The sequence below is a fragment of the Oenanthe melanoleuca genome, chromosome 3 (assembly GCF_029582105.1).
Source record: "Oenanthe melanoleuca isolate GR-GAL-2019-014 chromosome 3, OMel1.0, whole genome shotgun sequence".
NCBI lineage: Eukaryota > Metazoa > Chordata > Aves > Passeriformes > Muscicapidae > Oenanthe > Oenanthe melanoleuca.
This window is the reverse complement of record NC_079336.1, coordinates 72,199,928-72,221,353: the sequence shown is the minus strand read 5'-3', so window position 1 is coordinate 72,221,353 and position 21,426 is coordinate 72,199,928.

The following is a 21,426-nucleotide window of genomic DNA, read 5'->3' as shown; positions in this document are numbered from 1 at the left end:
CACCTGCTGGAAAACTGCAGTGTGAGAGTTGAAGAGTAGCATTGAGCCCAAGGCTTTCTACCACCCCCAGTTCCCTCAATTTCACCTGTGCCTGATGTGGTTTCTGCACAGCACGGAAGGCTTTGTGTTTTGGTTTGGGTTTATTTTTTGCTTTGTTTTTTTCTCAATTCTCTTCAGTTTCCTTGTCCCTTTCTACCTCTTTCCACCTGAATATGGTGCTGTGTGTCCAGCTCTAGTGATCCTGCCTGGGCAGGGGGTTTGGGTCTATGTGATCTCCAGAGCTCCATTCCAACTCTAACAATTCCATTGTTAGATATTCCATTCTGTAATAACATTTAGAAAAAGAACACTTTAAATTCACCTTCATACACAGAAGCAAATTAAAACAAATTAAAAGCGTTGAAATGATATTTGGAGCAGATGACACAGGAACACAAATCTGACTCCCTCGTGTTGTAGTGACTGCAGTCAGGCTTGTACAGATAAATATGATGATGGCTGATGGCTCTGCATCTTGCTTTCCAGAAACCCTGCCAAGTTCTACTGACACTCTCTGCCCTCTCTCCCCTGGGCTCCTCCAATCTAACAACCCTGAAGTCTAAACAGATTAGAGAAATTTCCATTCCAATCAATTGAAGCAGATTCATTTTTGTCTCATTTTTGTCTTATTTAATTATTTTTTTTTCATTCATGAATGGTCATCAGTTACACTATGATGGTTTCTTATATATTTGCATAGTAATTTTTCAAAACAATTATAAGCCTGAGATTTTTCACAAATACATAGTGTGATTTTCATCAAATAGCAAGAAAATTCATCACTATTTACTTCTAAATAAAACTCAAAAAGATGGTCCCCATCCCATCTGGAAACAGTTGCAGAAAGCAGCACATTGCCAAGAAAACATGATATTATACATGAAAGAAGAGCCACAGGCAGTGGAAAGTAAATGAGTAAATCTTAGGGTGTACTTATTTTCAATACAGCACTATGTGAAGCAAAAGCACAAACAAATAAATGGGAAATAAAAAAATTCATCGAACTACCATGGGAAAATTTCTTGCTTTTTCATTTTTTTAATAATGACTAATATTCCTTACTTCCACTGTGGAAGACAGGGACCAATGAATGGAAGAGAGGAAAGTAAGTTTCTATTTTAATCAGTGCACATTTCTTCAAGTAAACTTCTTTACTGGAATTGGCCAAGACAGTAAAAGAGCAGACATGCAAACTGAGATCTGGGAAATTCTAGTTTTAATATAAATGAAAAGAACTTTTGGTCTTCAATCTTATTTCTTTGAAGCAAAAGAACATGGGGAAATGCTTGTCTAGCACACCAGTAACATCCACATCTCTACCTTGGCACTTTCCCTTCACTGGAGAAGATAGTGAAAAATTATCTAAACCTTCACAATCTTCTTTCTACAGGAAAGCTACTCACTACCATGGATTTGACAAGAACTTATTTTTTTTCCAGCGGCTCAATTTTGTGTTATGGTCTGGCATTTATTTTTAATTTTCTTTATAAAGGCAGCTGAATGTTGGTCTTGGGAGACATAGAAAGGTTCTAGAGAAGACATTTAGTGTAATTTTTTTATCTACTAGCCCTTCTGGGCCTATAGGTTTTCACAATTCACTTTGTCTCAGTGAAGGTTGAGCAAAAAAGCAGCTACAGAAACAGACACCTGTCCCACTATCTTGTCAGCAGCTTTTGGTCTTGCCAGGAACAGGAAAATCATTGGCAAAGATTAAATGCAGATGTAATGAGCAAGACAAGATAGGGAAAAAACCCCATTTATTCAATCTTCACTACTCAAATAAGCAATTTACACAGATAATGTGTCTTTAGTTCCCCAGGCTAGAAAAACATGTCTGACACCATATTAGTTCATATGACTTCTGTGAGCCATCTGGGTTTCCCACCACATTTATCATATTAAATCCAGAGCAATTACTTCTCATTCTTCAAATGTGATGTACTTTTCCACAAAATAGAAACCTTTTGCAAAACAGTCGATTAAGAGAGATAAGAAACTTCAGACTTTGCTGATGTTGCCAAATAGGATGCTAATTTAAGCTATTTCTGGTGATAGCATTTTCTTATTTTCTTTGTTCTTTCTCTCTTTCAGTCAGTGTCAACATTTAGTCACATGAAACCCAGACTAAATGCAAACAATCTTAATCCAATGCTAACACAGAAGCCCTTTTCCCCATTGGCTTTTCAGGGACTCTGAAGAGCAGGAAAGTTCCTAGAATTTTAATAGCTATTGTGGTGGTGCTTCTTCCAAAAAAATTTCCTCCCTGAACTGGAAACAAAGTAAATGACTGTTCTGATAATTGTAAAGCTGTCAGATGAGCACTATATGGGTCCTTTCTCCCCTGTTCTGAAAATCAGGAAAATATGCTTTTCCACTGACCTCCCCAGGTTAATCCAGGTTAAACCTTTGCAAGAACATCTGGAGGAAATTAAGTGCAATAACACAAATCTTTCTAAATGGTTTGAGCTGATGCTTCCATAAAAGTCTTATTTCATTCATGATCCTATATTTCCCCTGTCTTTCCCTCTTGTTCATGGACAATAAAAGATATTACTTACATCTATCAAAAGACATTTAAGGCCTTTATGAAGCAAGTTCACCCAGTCTGGCCTGTACTGGTGCAAAAAAAATCCCAAACCAAACAGTGCATATAACTTACTTAAACTGTTAGATTTTAAATCCTGAGGTAGATTCTGTGACACACAATCACACAAAGAACTCTCAATCCTTTTGCACAAACCCCTCAGCCTTGGCCAAACAGTTTCTCACTTCCAGGATGAGTTTTCCATGCACCAGGGAGCTTGCTCATGGCTTTTTATTGGTTCTGTCACCCCTTCATCCTTTTGCCTCTGCCATCACCCCAGCATCTTACTGCTTTGTCAGCCCAATGGTATTAAAGTGTTTTAAACATGGCTTCAGTATATGAGTCATCCAACACTTAATGCAGACTGATTCTCCATTTACATGTCTGCTCATGTACATAGGATGGCAAATAGAACCTAGTCTTCTAACAGGAAAACCATATAATAATCTAAGAGTAGTAACCCATGCAGTTCAAATTTTCTGTATGACATAAGTTACAAAAATTATGCAGATAGAAACATTGTTTGCCTTTTGTCATTTAGAAAATTTGCTGTTGCTTCCCCTGAGATAACAATTTCAGTATCTTGAATAAAAAAAAAAAAAAAAAAAAAAAAAAAGAGAAGCATATATATTTCTCTTTCCCCACTTTAGCTACACAGACCCCACAGAGGTTTCTAAAAAGATCCACCTGAAATGAGTAATACACATTGTGACAGATCAAAAATACCTCAGTATTATACATTTATTTACTGGCTGATAATGAAGCAGATGCCCACAACTGATGGTTCCATATTTTGTCTTTGAGGGCTGCTGAATAGAAATTTAGAGAAAAGCAGCCTTGCTGCTGTATTTTCATAGTGATGCCATGACATCTGGAATATAAGTCGGTCAATTTTACTGTCAGTTAATACTCCCCTATGGCAATCCACCCCAAAAACGAGATCAATTACAATTACACACTCATGCTAAAAGTCTATTAGATGAATGTGTGACCCAATAGTTAAAACCAACAAAAAACAAACCAAGAAATTTTATTTCTAATGATGAAGCTGAAAGCACAAGAAGTCATGTGAAAGGATATCTTCCTTAGTTCCCTCTTCTTAGTTCTCCTCCTTTTTTATCACTATTAAAGACCAGAATGATCACTTCAGCCTCAAGCTTCTGCTTGCAGTTCCCAGGTGGGGACTAGCTCAGCATCCAGTCACACAACCTTCCTGTTTCATGCTGCTGGTCTGACAGCAACAGGTTAATTATTTCTTGCCTGTGGATGTGTGGTGGTAGATGTGTTAATGCAAACATACAAAATTTAAGCCAGAGATATGTAAGAATGAGTTGAAGTGAAGCCAACTATTCCATACTGGTACCCTGCAGATTTGAGTAGAAAATCTTCCATTTTGGAAAAAAGTTAAAAAAATGTCTAGCAGCATTGGACAAATTTCTTTGATCATATCAAAACTAATTTTTCACTGAATTTGTACTGGTATTTTTATTAGTATTTAGGTCAATTAGTATTTTTACAAAATGAAAAATTTATTTCAGAATTGTTTTTTTTTCCTTGTTAAGATTTGTCTCTGTTTTAAAGAAATACATTATTACAATTTGGAACTCCAGAAACACTAGCATTAATTTAGGATGACAACTAAGAATTTGTAGAGCACAATCTGCATTGCAAAGATTCAATTTTTTTTCCTCTAATGGCTTTCTAAATATTTTAATTTTAGTTTGTATTTTAACATTTTTTTCCCTTTTTCCCATATTCAAATTGCTGACAGTTTTACTAAAATGCCACTATGGTTTAAAAATACTTGAATCTTAATATATTTTAAATTTATTAAAATCATTAAGTCATGCTACTCAGTACAAATTGATATGGGGGAGATTCTGAAACAAAATTTGGCTTTTTTTGGTATATTATGTTTCTGGTTTTGGCCTCACCACTGTCTTATCAGAATGAGTTCTAGAGCCTTAGAAAGAGCTTTTCTGTATAACTTTGTGGAATCACCTGGATGCCTACTGAAGCTCAGTAACTCTGTCTCATAATTTTATATACAATTTCTGCCAGCACTCACATTTTAAACCTGTGGTTTTGTTGGCTGATGGGTCTAATGCAAGGACAGGACTTGGTAGTGAGACACCAGCAGTCCATAGATAAGGCAGTTTGATCTTGTGATAGAAAATTAATGATCACATTTTTAAGATACACTGTTATAGATTGAGAGTCTTTTGGAGGGGAAATGTCACTATCACTGCTACTCAATAAATAACAAATATGACAAAACCATATAATCCTATAATCCTTTGAATATCAAGGTCCAGGTCTGCTCTTTCTGAAGCCAACAGGAGCTTTGATCCAGCTTTTAAACATTTTAAAGAAATTTTATCTTAAGACAGAGTAACAGCATCTTCAAAAACTGCCCCCATTTGAAAAAACCCACTGGTCTGGGTATGGATAGTTGTTCTGGAAAAAGAAGAAATCTCTAATAAAAAAAAATTGCCCAAACACAAGATATATAAATAAAAACTTCTGAAATCAGTCTTCACTGGGGGTACTTCAAACAAAAATGAAATTATAAGAACATTACATCAGAAAGTAATTATCAAAAAGAAGGGTGAGAGCATGCAGAAATGAAGAGAAAGTATGGATAAAATTTGGGAGACTATTCATAAAGAGTGTAAAAAGTTTAGTTCAGGAAGAGTTTACAAGACCTTCCTTGACATTCTGCAGAAAAGCTTTTGTCATGCCGTGATTTCTTTGATAAACCTTGAAGCAATGTGGTGCTTCTTGATAGGAAAAAATATAAACCAGATGAAAGAGTGGACTCACAACTTGAATATTCTCAGTTCTCACGACAAGTCTGTCATGCTTCAAGAATCCCATAATATGTCACTCTTTCAGAAGATGTTACAGATTGGGTTTTTTTCCTTTGTCCAGGACCAGTTCATTATCATTAATTAGCAACTTTCTGGGTACTGGGATTGCAAAACTGTGTTTACCATATCTAGGAAGTCCTAGCACTTAACAAAGTGGAAATTGGAGAAAAAACTGTAAGGTATTACATGAGAAAAGGTTGAAGTGAAATGCTCAGCTCTAAAGCTTTAACAAATAAACAGAGGAGATAAAAAGCACTTTTCTTGCTCCTCTGTGCACTCAGAGGAAAGAAACTATCAAACTTTTGCACCCCACTGATCCAAGATGCATTAAAAATCTCTCTCAGTTGAGAGAAAAATGTGTCAACCACCATTGCTATTCTAGTTCAATTTAAGGGGAAAAAAAAAAAAATCTATTTTTGTAAAAGCTGTCAGTGAAAAACTCTCATCCAAACATTCACTCATGCTCTGGAGTGGTCATGTATTTTATGTTTAATGGGCCAAATTTAGAGCACACAGATGCTGATAGCCAGCATTGTTCCATGCTGTGTGTTGGCAAAAGGCAATATATAAACGTGCACTATTTTTGTGGGAGCATAAGACAGCAACTTAATTTAGAGCATCTTCCAAGCAGTTTTGGTTCTCTCTGTTCATCAGCTGTAGGGTGTAAGTACACAGTACATTTTGTATTAGATCAGTGGAAACAGTGAGCTCAGAGCTTTCTTGGGTCACTCCTGGAGGTTTCTAAAATAAATTCAGAGCCCCAAAATCTGAAAACAAAGCATACACAGTAGGTATGGAGGTGGCAGCAGGCAAAGTGAGGAGCTGAATCCCTTCTGCAGTAATCAACTTATCCCAAAGTGAGAAATTCTCTTGTTGCTGCTGCAGCACGTGGCACCTAGCAGGGTCACTACAGGATCCTCACATGATAATTTAATTGTAATTACATGTGCTGCCTCTGATCAGGTAGAGGCAACAGGCATGCCATGGTCATGTATTAACCTTTGGGGAAAAGCTGCAAGTGAAGAGAAATGAAGAGATGGAGGAAGAATATGACCTTTAAAAAACTAAAGGGGCTATCACATTGCCTCTGTCAGCATGTGCTGAGATATAACCTGTTTCTTTTCAGATGCTCCTTTTCCTTCTTTTACAGTAACATGCTAAAGCTGAGCACTTATAAGTAATGCTTGGTGCAAAACAAGGATGATAACTCTGACCAATAAACTCTAATGTGAAACCCTGTCTAGGAGCTCTGCAAACACTTACACATTCTCATCTAGCCTTTTTCAACAAACCTTCGGTAACAGCAGCAAATATTATGATTTCTACCTAATCCCAGTCTAAATCTGCTGGATAAAAGGGCTACACAGAACTTTTCCCCCAGATATCAACTTTTTATTATGAGGCTAAATTAGAGGGCCAAATGTAAGGAAAAGACCAGCAAAATACCTTTCTTGAGAATGTAATCAGGAGCTAATTTTGAGCTTCTATCCATTCTTGTTTCCATCTACTCATAAAAAAGGGTGGGGGACCTTTGAACCATGGATTTTTTTTTTTTCTTTCTCTATTCTTCTATTAGTTTTTGTTTCTAGTAGAACCAGGATAAGGCATGCTATCTTACAATATATTTCAGTGGCAGACATTTTAACCAAGATGTGACAAATTTGCAATGATCTCAGTGGTGTATGCCAGTTACTAGGGAATGAATTTAATTTACCCTTAGGTCACTCTATTTCTAGTGTTCAGGAAGACAGGATGCTCTGTGTGTCACTGCCTGTGAACAAACATTCTTCACACTCCCAGGATCAGTAAACCACCCAAAAACTGAGCTTGTTCTTAGTATTTCCCAGTAAAGTGATCGAAAATCCACACAGAGTCACATGTCCTTTAGCATCAAAGTGGACCTTTGACACATAATGAAAAGAATTTATGTCTAGAGATTGCTCAGTTCTGTAAAAAAACCCCAAACAACAAACAATATCTAATGTTCTTCTTACTTTGCTTTCCTATTTACTTTTTTTTTTTTTTTTTTTTTTTTTTTTTTTTTTTTTTGTGGACTTTTCTCTTTGTTTTCTAGCTTTTAATTAATTTAATTGTTCTTACTGTCTGCCTCTGTTCTTCCTTGTCTCACTCAAAAGACAATAAGCCTCCATCCAAGTCTTGTGCACATGAACAGTCACTTTCCCAGAGACCAGCAACACTGCCTGGAAAACTCTTGCTGGAAGAAAAAAAAAGTTGCTTGCAAGAGCTCTTCCCTGTCACCAGCTGCATGGGGGACAAGATGCTGATTACTACTTGGTTTTAGAAGGGCACTGTCTCCTATATTCTGCCTACTCTTTTGTAATATGTTCACTAAAATATCTGATTCTAATATATACCTAGTATCCCCCTCCAGTGCCTACTTACTAAACAGTTAAGAAAACACCCTTTATCTTTCCCATAGATTGTCTCTAATATTTGGGGTGAACTACCCATCAAAGGTTTTTTAGGGTGAATTAGCTGAGACAGAGCACATCACTAACATGGCACACAGTAATTTAATCAGCCATGAGCATTTGTGTCACTATACAAAAAATCCAGACAGATATAAGTTGCACACTTCCTTCCCATCGTATTTCATCATCACACTGGCTCAAATCCATGTTTTCAACCCAGTTCTATTTAAAGGCCAAAAGCTGTCAAGCTCTCCAAAGCTGGGACCCAAGAAATAGTTTGGGACATTTCCACCCTTGCCAAGTCAGGCTGCCTTCTGTATCATGCATTAGGTTGTCTTATCTATTTATTTCAATACACCTGGCTATTTCAGTCCTCCCTTTTCTGTGGGTAAGAGGGATTAATCAAACCTTGCATCCAGAGGAAGCTGACTGAGGCTTGTGAGGTCCAAATACTGGAGCTGGTTGATGTGCTGTTACATTATTATTTCCATGGCTCCAGCTGTGAGTACGATGGACACTACAGGAGAAATGCTGTGCTTAAACCACACAGTTGCATAGAGAGTAGGGTTGTACCCACCAGGTGGACTGACATTAGAATGTTTTGCACAGACTATAAGCAAGCTCAGAGAATAACTGATGACTTCATTTTCAGGGTAAAAATGATGAGAACAAAGAAAAACTCCAAGCCTTCAGTTTCACACTCCTAATCAGAAATTTTACATTACAATTTTACTGCATTTCCCTTATGATAAATATGATATTGAAAGTGACCAAACAACTGTGTTCAGTAGAAATACTGGAAAAATAATGAAGATTGAAGCCAATTATTTATATATTATTCACAGACACAACACCCTATATACATAATTTTAGATATGCTATTTTGGAGCTCAAAGCAGAAATAATTTTTAAAAACCAGCAACATTGGAGAAAAAAAAAAAAATTAGTGCACTTATCACCACAGCAGGAAGAGACAGCAATACCAACAGTAAACATGTGCCTAAATGGCTCAGCAGAAACATCCTCCTACGTCTGATAGCTCTCCATACACACAGCAGTTCAGTGCCCTTTGAACACACACACTGTTTTCTGAAACAATTATGATGCTGGCATATGGTCCATTTACCAAGAAAGAAAAAGACAGACTTTTTAAAAGCACTTTCATGACCATTATGACAGAGAAAACGTTGGCCACTATTACAGGGCCTGAGCCAACATTTATTTAAATAAATGAAAAGACTTTCACTGTCTGCAGAATGTACTTTGGATCTGGTCCACAGTACTTGGAGAGTGCTGCTGATATTCCTGGCCTCATAAAGAAACAGAGACTAGAGCACCACCAAAACCCAGCTAAACAGAAACTGTTCTTTAAAAAATGCCTATAAGGAATAATAGGGAGGGAAGCAAAAGGTTCCCTTGGAATTCCAGAGGCTTCTGAAAATGAATGTCATGGCTCTTTTAGAATTTTAATGAACCTATGCTATTCAATAAAGTACTGTAGCTGTGTTGCAATGTTCTATTGATCAAATTACTGAGTATGATTTATGAGCATTCTCCAGGTAAATGGCATGACAGTTTTCTATAAAACTGTAACAATATAAGACCACATGCAATGTCTTGTTAAATGTTGTCCAAGAAGTCCCAAGAGAGATTTGTGGATACAGATTGTGCTTACAAGTCCTACAGTGTTTAGTTTAGAGTCAAGGAAGTACCTAAGGAAGTGTCTGTTTTCCTGCAAGGCTCTCACCTCAATCCTAAACAGTTCATCTCAGAACACGAAGTTCCACAGGTTGAGGTCAGTCTGGAGCCTCCTGTCCTCCAATATCCCTGCTCCTGGCATTGCTTCCACCCACCTGCAGCCCTCCAGCATGGGAGCAGGAAGCTCATGATTCCTTTCTTGATTTCCTCCCTCTTTCCACCTTTCACACTCCTGAACTCTCTGACAGCCCTAGGTAAGGACGACTTTCTGTAAGCAAACAAGGTAGGATTGCTCTGCTTTGTACAGTGCAACAAAGCTCTGGAGGTATCTAAATGCCCTGCTGGAGATGAAGTACAATGATTCTGGTACTGAGGATGAGCCAGCTGGAGCTTATTTAAGACAACACCAAGACCAACATGAAATACTACAGGAGACAAAGCCCAAAATGAGACCATCAATCCATCTGAGGATGGCATTTGGAAACATTTGCATTAACAAGACTCCTCTCTGGGTGCAGAATTTCATATAAATCCCAAAAATGGATTACCAATCTGATGCAATTTCTTTTTTCCTCATTTTAGCTACTACAGATCAAACTCTCCATTATAAAGTTCGTAATTTACCAGGTACTTTCACTGCCACCCCAGTATTTCAAATAACTCAAACTGTAACCCATGTGTTCCTTTTTCTTTCTTGCAGCTATTAAAATGATGCAAAGCCCTGCTTTCAAAAAGGTGTGCAACTCTTGCTCTAAGCAGCAGCATTTTTCAGAACAGTTTTAAGCTCTGTCAGAAGCTCACGACCAAGTGTGAAAAAAAGCCAGCACAGAAGCAAATGGCAAGGTACCTAGGACTGTGCAGGCATCAAAACCTGTGAAAAGGTGCTAGCACTCACCTCATCCTGTGCTAACATAGCACCAATCCTGCATGGACATAATGAATTCCTCAGAGCTGTGACTACATGTGGTGTGCTTGCTACATTCTCTCCTTCTCAAAGTAAAATGAAGCATAGAAGTGTTTTGGATAAGAAAAGAACATAGACTTGACATCTGTAAAATAAAACCTACTCAGTACAAGTACAAAGAAAGTAAAAAGCAGTTTCAGTAAAAGGTTCTCTAAAATAAAATTTAAACAAATAAATCAATGCTCAGAAGGCAATGGAACAAGAAGAATTGTAAAATTTATTCTAAACATTTTTGAGGTTTCTTTTTATTTAGGTTTGAAATTTATGCAAGATTTTGACACAAAGTGTACTAAAACAGAACTTAGAACCATTAATTGAGAACTAAAGTGACAGAACAGTTTAGAGAAACATAAATTCAGCAGTATTATAGCCAACAAATCTGACTGCCAGTGTGGAGCTCCTTACATCATCCAAGCATCAAATGTTGCCAATAAAAGAGTTTAGGTTGCATGGAATATATAACCCAGAATGACTGTATAATAAAAATATATGAGTGTTCAGAATTTTATGTGGATTTCAAGAAAGCATTTCAAATTGTATCACCAGAATGGGAAAGACAGAGTGGTAAAAAAAGAGAGAAATATTATATTGACTTAAATACTAAAGTGTATCAGTAGAAGATGTTACAGTTAAATTATGTGTGCTGCTTATTATATTACTTACTATGGTCTCCAAAGAACAAGGCAACACAAGTCTTTTTCTTGGAAAAATAAACTCCTACCTTCTCATTCTGAGAAAATAAGCCCTTTCTTTTAGAACAGAACCAGCTACTTTATCACCTAAGTGCTTTAAATTCTTTAATGTCTTCATTTCCACATGCCTCTAGAAATGATGCTATTCTGTTTAACAGATTATTCAGTTTTGTTTTTAAAGACTAATGAGTTCTTTTTTGCATGTTTCTGTTTAAGGAAACTGTAGGAGCACAGGTCTCACTGACTGGAAAGAGACCAAATATCCTATCTGCATCAAAATCTTTAAAAATAATTTTGGACTGTTGACATGACAGGGAACCAAATACAGATTACCCTATCCCCAGACTGGTACCTTAACTTCTGAATGATCTTTTCTTCTATTACAAGACAACATTAAGACAGCAGACAGAAAAGTGGACAACCAGGCCATATTCTTAAGAAAGAAGTGGAAAACAAAAGCTCTACTGCTAGTTAAGCTCTCTCACTAGTGCTGCTCCACAGCAACAGGCTTTTTTTAACTGAACTTAGAAGTCACAGAAGCATGAGATAACTTCAGCCTTAAAGTGATGATGATGATAATGAAGAATACCAAAGAGTGAGAGAGTGAGTGCTCCTTTAGTAAGTTCTGCTAACAGTATATAGAGATCTAAATGCTGCTCACTCACACAGCCTGCTTTCTTACCCATCAAAATCATTGGTTAGTTAATTCTTATCATGCTGCATCATACTCATAGACAACTCTGACAAGAATCAATAGCAAAGCAGGTTGTTCATTTAACTTGGCTGACTCTTAACTCATTTAAATTAATCATTTTGAATGAACATAATTTATTTAGCAGAATAATTCTTACAACAAGTACCATCTATATTTATGGGGAAAGAGGTAGGGGAATACAAAAATTCAGGATATAAATTTGGCTAAGAAAAATGGTAAAAAACAATTGAACAAAACAAAATAAAAATAATAAGCTTTATTTATTATTAAAATAATCAAGAGTGATGGGGATGTCAAGCAGCAAGTACAGTCAGAGCAACTGATAAGAGAGAGTTAATTTAACAGTGATCACTCCTGAGGGTTGAGGGAAGGAAACATGACACAGAGTGATATTCAGAGGTAATGTATTGGCTGGATCACCTGTACTTTATCACCTTGGCCTCCAGGACAATATTGAGTGTCTCTCTCTGATCTGGAAAGAAACAAGCAAAACCTAATGAAAGAACATTCTCTACTTGGCTTCCTTGTTCCATTGGTAACAGTGATGAAAGATGCAAAGAGAGCATGACAGCCCCTGAATAAGTCTGTAATTATTTCCATTTAAAGATGTTACAGCTTTTCAAGGCACAGTGTAAACAGTTTTAAAATGAGTGACATTGCATCTGGTAGAACAAGAAAAACATTAGTCAGACAGAGGAGATTAAACTCTGAAAATGTCAATTTTTAGACTAAAAAGGGTTAAGACTTTAATGTCAGTGATTTATTCAGATAACACCCATGAACATTAAAAGGGCATGAGTTATGCTCATAACTTCCCATGTGTCAAGAATGACAAGACTTTCCCAGAGTCTGCTGAATAGAGAAATCTGTCAGAAGCAGATGGGAAATCAAATTTTGCTGAGAAACAGAAGATTCTGATCTCCTCAACAGAACCTACAAATTATCATACGAGCCTTAGCAAAGTAAAAAAGTCTGTGGACAAAACCTTAGGAGAAAACAGAAAAAATATCAGCATGTGTGCATCTGAGCTGCAAATAGCTGGTTCGTGTCCCTCTTCATCTGTGCTCTGTGGTTTTGCACACACCTAAGTTTGTGGAGCCTGATGCCTGTCACTAAAAGAAACCCTTTCTGCAAGCCAGGGTTATGCTATGATGTGGGATGGCACAGTGCAGAGGGTTACACAGCACAAATCATGATGAACCTCGAGTGTTAAAAGTAAAACAAAACACAGGAACAAAATATTGAACTGGTGTAATTTGTGCACTCACCTGTGAACAACCTACACTCGGCATGACTGCCTCTTTGCTCCTCCACCCCTGAAATAAACAAAGAATCCTCAGGGAAAGGCAACTCCCAAAGACCACTCTGCCAAAGGTAAGGTAGCTAACAACCTGCACAAGCTGTGTGCACCCCACTCACACAAAACTCACCCAGCCCAGGACACAATCATCTCTTGAGCATGACAGACTCTGAGGGCTGTGTGCAACAACCACTACTAGGCACTCTCATGCCACTCATAAACATTTTCTCTGGACTGTACTACACAGAACAATGTTCAGCTTCTCCTAGGACTGTCTGTCTGGAATGGAACAATAAAGAAGAAAAGGGCTGGAAAACTACAACTGAGTAATTCCCTAGCTACAAAATTCTGCCTGTATGAAAAACAGCAACTGAAATTTCTTAACATATCCTTTTATGGATATTACTTCCCACTGCTTGTCAGTCTGCTAAAGTTTACCTCTACTGGATTAAAAATGAACTGTTTATATAAAACATTAACCACACAAACATCTACTCAGAGATACTGCTTTACTCCTGCTGACATCACTTTTGCAATTACAAATTAGTTGATGTTGGGCTCCCTGTGTCAAGTGTTGAGCATTTTTCTTGTGGGAAGTCAGTAAAAGCTCAGCTGTATATGGATTTTAAAAGTTATAGTTGATATGGTAGAAGCTCAGGATACTTAGAAATAACATTCTTTCTTCTTCATAGAAGAAAAAAAAGCCAACAAATTTCTTACTCCTTTCATGGGATGTTCTGTTTTAGATCAAGTGAAGTTTTCCTGCAATTACAAGCACCTGAACAAAGGGCATTTCTCTTTCCACCACTGGCAAAGTCCAGAAGCTTCCCAAGAACTGGACAGGAGAGCATCAAATGCAACAAATAAATGTAGGGAGGAGATGTGGACTGGAGGAATTGTGACTCGGACTATGCCAAAGAGACCTGGTCACTGGCTGAATAAAGACTGAAAGATTTAGAAGGAAGGACAGAGCTTTTGTGCTTTTCAGGCAAAGTGTCTTGAGAGGTAACTGAGACCACCTATTTATCTTGTGATAAATGGGAAATCGGAGTCAGTGCTGCAGGGGGAGATGTACTAAATAACACCCAGTGTGTAAGACCAGGCCTGAATGAGACAATTATCTGGATGAAGAGCAGGGTTTACAGAAAGAAAAAGCAAATTCTGCAGGTCATGCTAAAGAAAAGAACCTGGGCAAAGGCAGAGGAGGAACTCAGGAGTGAGTGTAGACAGCTTGAAATGAGTATGTAAATTTTCTGACCAAAAGGATGGATACAGGTAGAATTCCAGAACCTGCCAGGAAAGGTAACAAAACTGGAAGGGAGGCAGATGAGACTGGGTATAGAGGAATCAATGCAGCTGAAGGAGGATCTTTGTCCATTAAAGCACACTTCAGTGCATGGAAGGGAGATGGTGAGTTCAAGCTTTCCCTCTCCTTCTGCTGGCAGCCATTGCCCTTGCGTGGCTCACCCACAAAAACCTGCAGGGGTTTTGGCCAGTGTTACCTCTAGTGATGAGCTGGGTCAATAGTGAGTAGATGATGTTTTTTCACAGATATTTTGTCATAATTTCTAGAAGCTAAGTGCACAACACAGTTAGTAGAACGATAAAATTTAAATGATAATGCTCGATATTACAGAAAATCCCTCAATTAAATTTGCTTCTGCTGAACACAATCATAGGCAAACTGTCCCTGAATACATATCCCCACCCCCATTTTGTAGGGATGGTTCTAATTTTCAGTAGAGGTAAAGGCTTTTTTAGAATACAGATCATTTAACACTATCTTCTCCTTTAGGAACACAGGAGGCACCACTGCAGCCCTAACATTGTCCTTCAACTTCTGATGAGCCCAAAATTGTTCAGACACATGTCTACATGATCTCTGTAGGTCCCTACCAACTTAAGTACTATATTGTAGTCTAGTCTGTTTATCTTTTGCAAGGCCAACTTAACTGGAAAAGAAAAAACACAAAGCTTTAGACACAGTAGCCCTTTTATCTCAGCTATAGCAGCTCTATTACTACTATGAAAACGCAGAATTATAAATGAAAATTCTTGGTTCAGACTATGAAAGGTCAAAGGCAAAGAAAGAGAATCAGGCAGTATCCATTAACATGCTTGGCCAGACCAAACCATTTACTGCCTGTTTTCATCTACTGGTATGAAAGGTTTTGAGTTGTTTTTCTTACTGAAGTGAGGTAGTTGCCATTACAAGACTTTCAGAATTATTCAGGTTTTTTGTGTTCATCTGTTTTTTTCTTCCCACATAATTTCTTAGGTAATACATCATCCTTTCCACCCTTTGGAGCTTCTGGTGTGATATTATAGAATAGATGCAGTGCATTGATTCTGGACTGCTGGGAATTACTGACTGGCACAGTGGGTAACAGGAAAGTATTAACTGTTGCAGATAGAGTAATTTCTTCTGTGCAGAGAATGGCTCCCCTCAGTTAAAACTAAATATTCTAAGCATTTCTTCTTTGTATTTTCCCAATTTCCAGGACTTTTGAAGTGGATCCCTGTAATTTGTCATCTTTATGCAACATTACCACATAACTACTATAGAGGTTTTGCTGCTCTGTATTTATATGCCTGATCCTTAGCTCAAAGCTCTGATTTTCACAACCTTCAGACAGATTCAAAATTGATTAGTGCTATGTAACATCTCCAAGTTCCACCTACCTATAAGAAATGTCAGCTGAGCTGTGCAGCATTAGGATGAATAAAGTGCAGTAATCCGGTCTGCAAGAGGAAGAATTTGCAGTACCACAATCAGCACACATTGTTGTAAAGCCCCTGTGTTTGCTGGTTTGCAAACAGTGCAGATGGCAACAGGTTATAAGGTTATAAGTCCAGCAAACACATATGAGATTGGATACTTTTTTCCCCCATAAACTTTGTCAAGCTTGCCTCCTCATAGACATAAAGCTAGCAGAGGCTCTGAGAGAGTGTACAAACCAAGTCTTACAGGAAATGAGACATAAGTAGCTTTAAGGTGTAACTTAATGCTATTCTCAGTAGACTCCTCCTATTCCAAATTATATCTAAAATATTTGTGGTGCTTCCCAAGGGAGTGTCATCATTCTGAAGAGAAGAAGCAATCTGAACGTACCAATGGAGCACATAGGCCATCCAATTTTAATAACATTTGCAATAAAATATTGGGACTGTCAGTCACAAATGTCCCATTGCAAAAAAAAAAAAAAAAAAAAAAAAAACAAACTCAAATAGTTACAATAAATTAAATTTCCATTAGCTGTATTATAAAGACTCTTTATTAAGTGCATCTCATTAGTGAATGAAATATTTTACTAGTGGGTACAAACACTATCATGGGAAGCTTTTAAATTGATTACTTTTTTTAAAGTTGCTTGAATGTGATTAAGAATCTAAACTCTAGAAGATGTTCTGACCTTTTTGGAGCTTAACTGAGAAGCAGCTTGAGGAAAAGTAAAAATTACTCAGATTTAAATTCAGGAATGATGAGGCAATGCATTTCATAGAAAGGACAAAGCACCAAGGGGATGGTGCTAAGAAAAATTATAGTTAATAACATGAGAATCTGAGCTAAAATTAAGGAAAATATAACAAAAATTATAAAGAATACCAGGAATACCTTTCATAATGAATTCACAATAAGATGTAGCTAAACAGGTTGAAATAGCTTTTCTGGTACATAAGAAGAGGAAAAATAGCATGTTATAAAGGGAGTTATAATGCCTCATTTCATCATTTCTCAAAACTGATAAGGCACAAGCAGAACAAAATTGAAGGTATTTAAGTAAGACAGTGATGTTGTATATTGGGAATTGGAGGCAAAGTTTTCTAAGCTGATGTAAGGCACAGAATGTTAGACTAGATGAGTGGGTTGAAATGATTTTAAATTATTCCTTCTTCATTCCCCCTATTATTTTTTACTATCTTACCCCCCCACACACACACTTCCCAGAAATATCAAGCATCCCTTAGCAAGTATAAAGGCCCTAAACTGCTGATATATACTTTACATCACTTTATACATCTTAATTTGATGATTAGATGAGGGATGTGAGGAAGAAACACAGAATAGCCCTGCAGAGTGCAGATTCATGGTATAGCTAAATTAATCTTAATGGCATTCTCTGCCAGTTAACTACCAGAACTGTCACACCACTCATTCATATGTCACACCCATATTTGGGCCACAGCCACTGCAAGTCAGGAGGATGGAAGAGGGGCAAAACCCTTTGCACCAACAGCTAGAGGATTAATGCAGTTATAAGGGAAATGCAGTGCTTTGCAATAGAATGTGTGTGTTGGGGCAGGGATGGAGTTTTAAGTTTGAATTCCTCCTCTTGAGCAGCTCTTTGTTCTGTCACTTCTCATGGACATTAGTGTTACTACTAACAGGAATGGGGGAGCCAGGAAGGGTTGTGGGGAGAAAAGGAAAGAGCAATCTTTGATCTGGATGCTTCAGTTGCTATTGAACTGTGTCCAATTCAAAAGGTTTCAGAGGAGTGGGGAGCCCTTTCATTTAGCAGATTCTTGCAAGATATTATTCAGAAAACCAGATAGAGAAATGACAGCAATACCAGGGCCACCACATGTGATCATGATATTACTCCATTTAGCCTTTGGATTTCACAGAGTTAGCAAAGGCTTAGCAGAGCTTTCAAAGACAAATGGCCCTTAATAGACTGACTACTAATCAGAAAAATTATATGCATATATATGCATATGCACAGGAAAATTCCTGCTCCCTCAATGAGCGTTTCCCTCATTCAATGAAGAGCTTCAAGCTTGAGTTGTTCTCTTAGCTTGCATAACTACAAAAATTATTTATGATGCTAACATCATCTAATGCATCTACAAGATTTGTCTGGATGACCTCCTAAGGCTCTGATTTTTGTGATGCAGTGATTATGCATTAGTCAAAAAAAGTAATTATTTTATTAGTTCTATATCTGTCCTTTGATTTTATTATCTGTCTGTTTTCTTCCCCCATGTCCCTAAGGAAGTTGGTCTGTTTTCATTATGTTCATCACACTTCAAGAAAATGGGAGAAAAAAAAAGTATAAACACAGACATCAACACTGTGCCACACTACATTTAGGCAAAGACAGTTTCCCCATGTTTCAATCAATTTTACCACTAGGGCAACTTTGGGTTTAATTCATTATGGACTTCTTCAGGGCTTGCCATGCCATAGTTTGAGCACATAAACTTAGAAAGGTCTCCCTGAATCCACCCAAAAAAATCCTACCTAGATATTTCAAATCCCATCAAAATAGCTCTCTGATGAAAACATTTTCCTGATATGTCAATTTATAGATATCTCTCACTGATGTATTCCCTCCCACACCATGTATCTTCACTTGATGTTATGTCCATAATAGGCTTATGGAACCAAACTCTCATTCATGCATACACTCATATTTTCTTCTTTGTTCAATCACCTGAGAATTGCAATTCTTCTGCCCAATAAACATCCTCATTGATCTGCATAGGTAAAGAGACTCTGGACAAATCAACTATTGGAATACCAGGCATTATAAACAAAGCAGAACAAGTCTTAGCTCTGCTAGACTAAACAGAACTCGTCCAGGAAAAAATCATTTAGTCATCAGAGACACATAGCTTTTTTCAATTTTACTCAACAGAATTAGCATCCTCCTCATTTTAGTTGGTACAGGAAAAAGAAATTATTTGATGGAGCAGATCCAAATGTATCTGTACCCACTGTTCTTTAATTTGAGGCAATTTTTTTATACAATAAGAACTCCAGTCACACTTTATTCCAATTCTGCTACATTAAGTAATGGATTTATTTCTGCTTGGTTTAAGCAAGAACATTATGCTGCTATTGGCAAAGCCTTTCTTCCACTTTGGCACATCAAAAGGAGAATTTTTATCAGCCTAGGATGCCTCCTGCAGACGAGTTAGGAGCATCTGCTTTTATCCATAATCTGAATTCCTCATCTTTTTCAGTCTTAAAATTGAAAGCAAGAACAATAGCAACCATGCTTTGAAGCTCTTCATTCAATAACTTAGAGCAATAGCTGGGATTAACAGCTTCCACAATATTTTTTTTCTTTCCTATCACCTGACTTCAGAAATAGTTAAATAACAAGGAATGTTATTTTCTTCATCACAGGTGAAATACACAGTAAGAAGCCACTTTCCATTATGCTCAGAGCAGAAAATCTGCCAAGAGGGAGCAAGTCAGACATAGGTCATCATCTGCCTTAATTAATGGAAGAGGACAGAAAGGACAGAGCCAAATACAGAGTTCTGCTGGAGCCAGACACCTCCAGAGCATGCTGAAACCTGTTGCAAACAATTTCAGGCTTTTAGGGTTTTTTGCCCTCTGTCTCCAGGTAGCTTCACTAGTGCAGCTACAACTCAGTGTGCTGTAAACAGCTTTGTATCACTTTATGCAAATCAGAATAATTTCACAAAGACCAAAGTCTGTTAGAGACTTACTAATGGCTCAGCCAGCTTCTTCACCTATCGAGCTTGGCTGAAAACCTCACAATGTAAATATAACATCTGTTTAAATTTTGGAAAGCTGTTTAGGTGTTGCAGAACTAGGTGAAACTGGGTGCCACTACAGCAATTATTTTACAATGGTTTCCAGAGATCAATTCCAAACCCAACATCCATTTATCTAGTAGAATCAGGAAATATTTTGTTACAGGCTGTTTCTGTAGAAAAAGTGCCGTTTATGGAGGTTTTATTCTTCTATTTAAGAGTGCTGCAGAATTGTTACTTACATGCCAAGTCGCTTGTTCTAACATCAGTCCAAGGCTCCAGCTGTGAAAATGAGGAGTTCTGCATCACTTTGCTTGCCTCTCACACACATGCTGTCATCCTGCCCTGTGGCATTTCATTAGACAAGGATGCACAGCCTTATGATCAAGAGAACCAAAACTTGGTATCAGGGCTGTATTTCTCAGATTTTTGAGTGTATTACTCAGATCACTCAGCACTCAGGACAAAGACTTCTTTCTGCAAACCATCTGCACTCAGTTTTCAGAAGCTTCTGTGAAAACTCAATGCCGGTGCCATTTGAGATCTTGTAAGCTTCAAGCTAGCTTGTATAATTCCCCTAAAGAAGAGATCTCTCCAATCTCCTCCTCTGAGAGCTTCACCTTGTTGTCTGTCTTTCAGTCAGGGTTCATAGGGCTCTCAGCTCTGAAAACATAAGTCAGGCATGAGACTTTTGATTCTTTTAGCCTCATAATTCCTTTAGGACATTTTCTGCCTAAAATGATACCTGTAAGTGGGTTCATTTATATTTTGATAAAATAAATAAAATAAAAACTCTCCTCACGCTGAGCTGGGCTAATGGGCCTGTGACTGCACCAGTGTCTATGGAGACTCTCTAAGTCATTCCAAAATTACAGATATCCAGGATTTCCTAGATATCCTGGTGAAGACCACAATAAGTAAAATGCTCAATGAGAAAGTATCCCTTACTAAAAAGGGGAAATTAAAAGAAATAGACCAACAACCAAATACCAAATTAACGTTGTCAGTCCACCAACAGACTCAACTGAACTTATACCTGGTCATAAAGAGACAAAATGGCAAATCTTCCTATTTTACATATCAGAATAAGAAATTAAAATATCTATTCTAAAATGAAAGACAGTTTCAGAAAAAGCTGGCCAGCACTGGCAAGAGATGGATCATGACAAACTACTACTCCTGTAGTTGGAGAGATGAATATATCATTCCTGTCTGGACACAGACTGGTCTACTTTTTGCTCAGATATAATTGATTATCCTTAAACTAAACTTGAAACTCACTATAAATGCTCTCCATAGCTGCATTCATTGTTTTGGCAGAATAATTCACAAACTACAATCACAATATTCATTGCATTCATTTTGAGATGTTTCTTGACACACATTGGGGTAAACCAAATTTCAGCCAACCTTAAATTCACATAAATCCATTTCTGTTCTAATAGTGATTCTATCTACATTATTTACTTGATAATTATTAATCTAGATGTTAGAGGCAGTTTGGGTTTTTCTCCTCTCTTCCTAAGCACATTATATTTTTGGATGGCCAGGTTACAGCCATCAGTCTCCAGAAAGATTTAACTTTTCCAGCATGGAGATCCAATTAATTTCTGGTGTGTTAG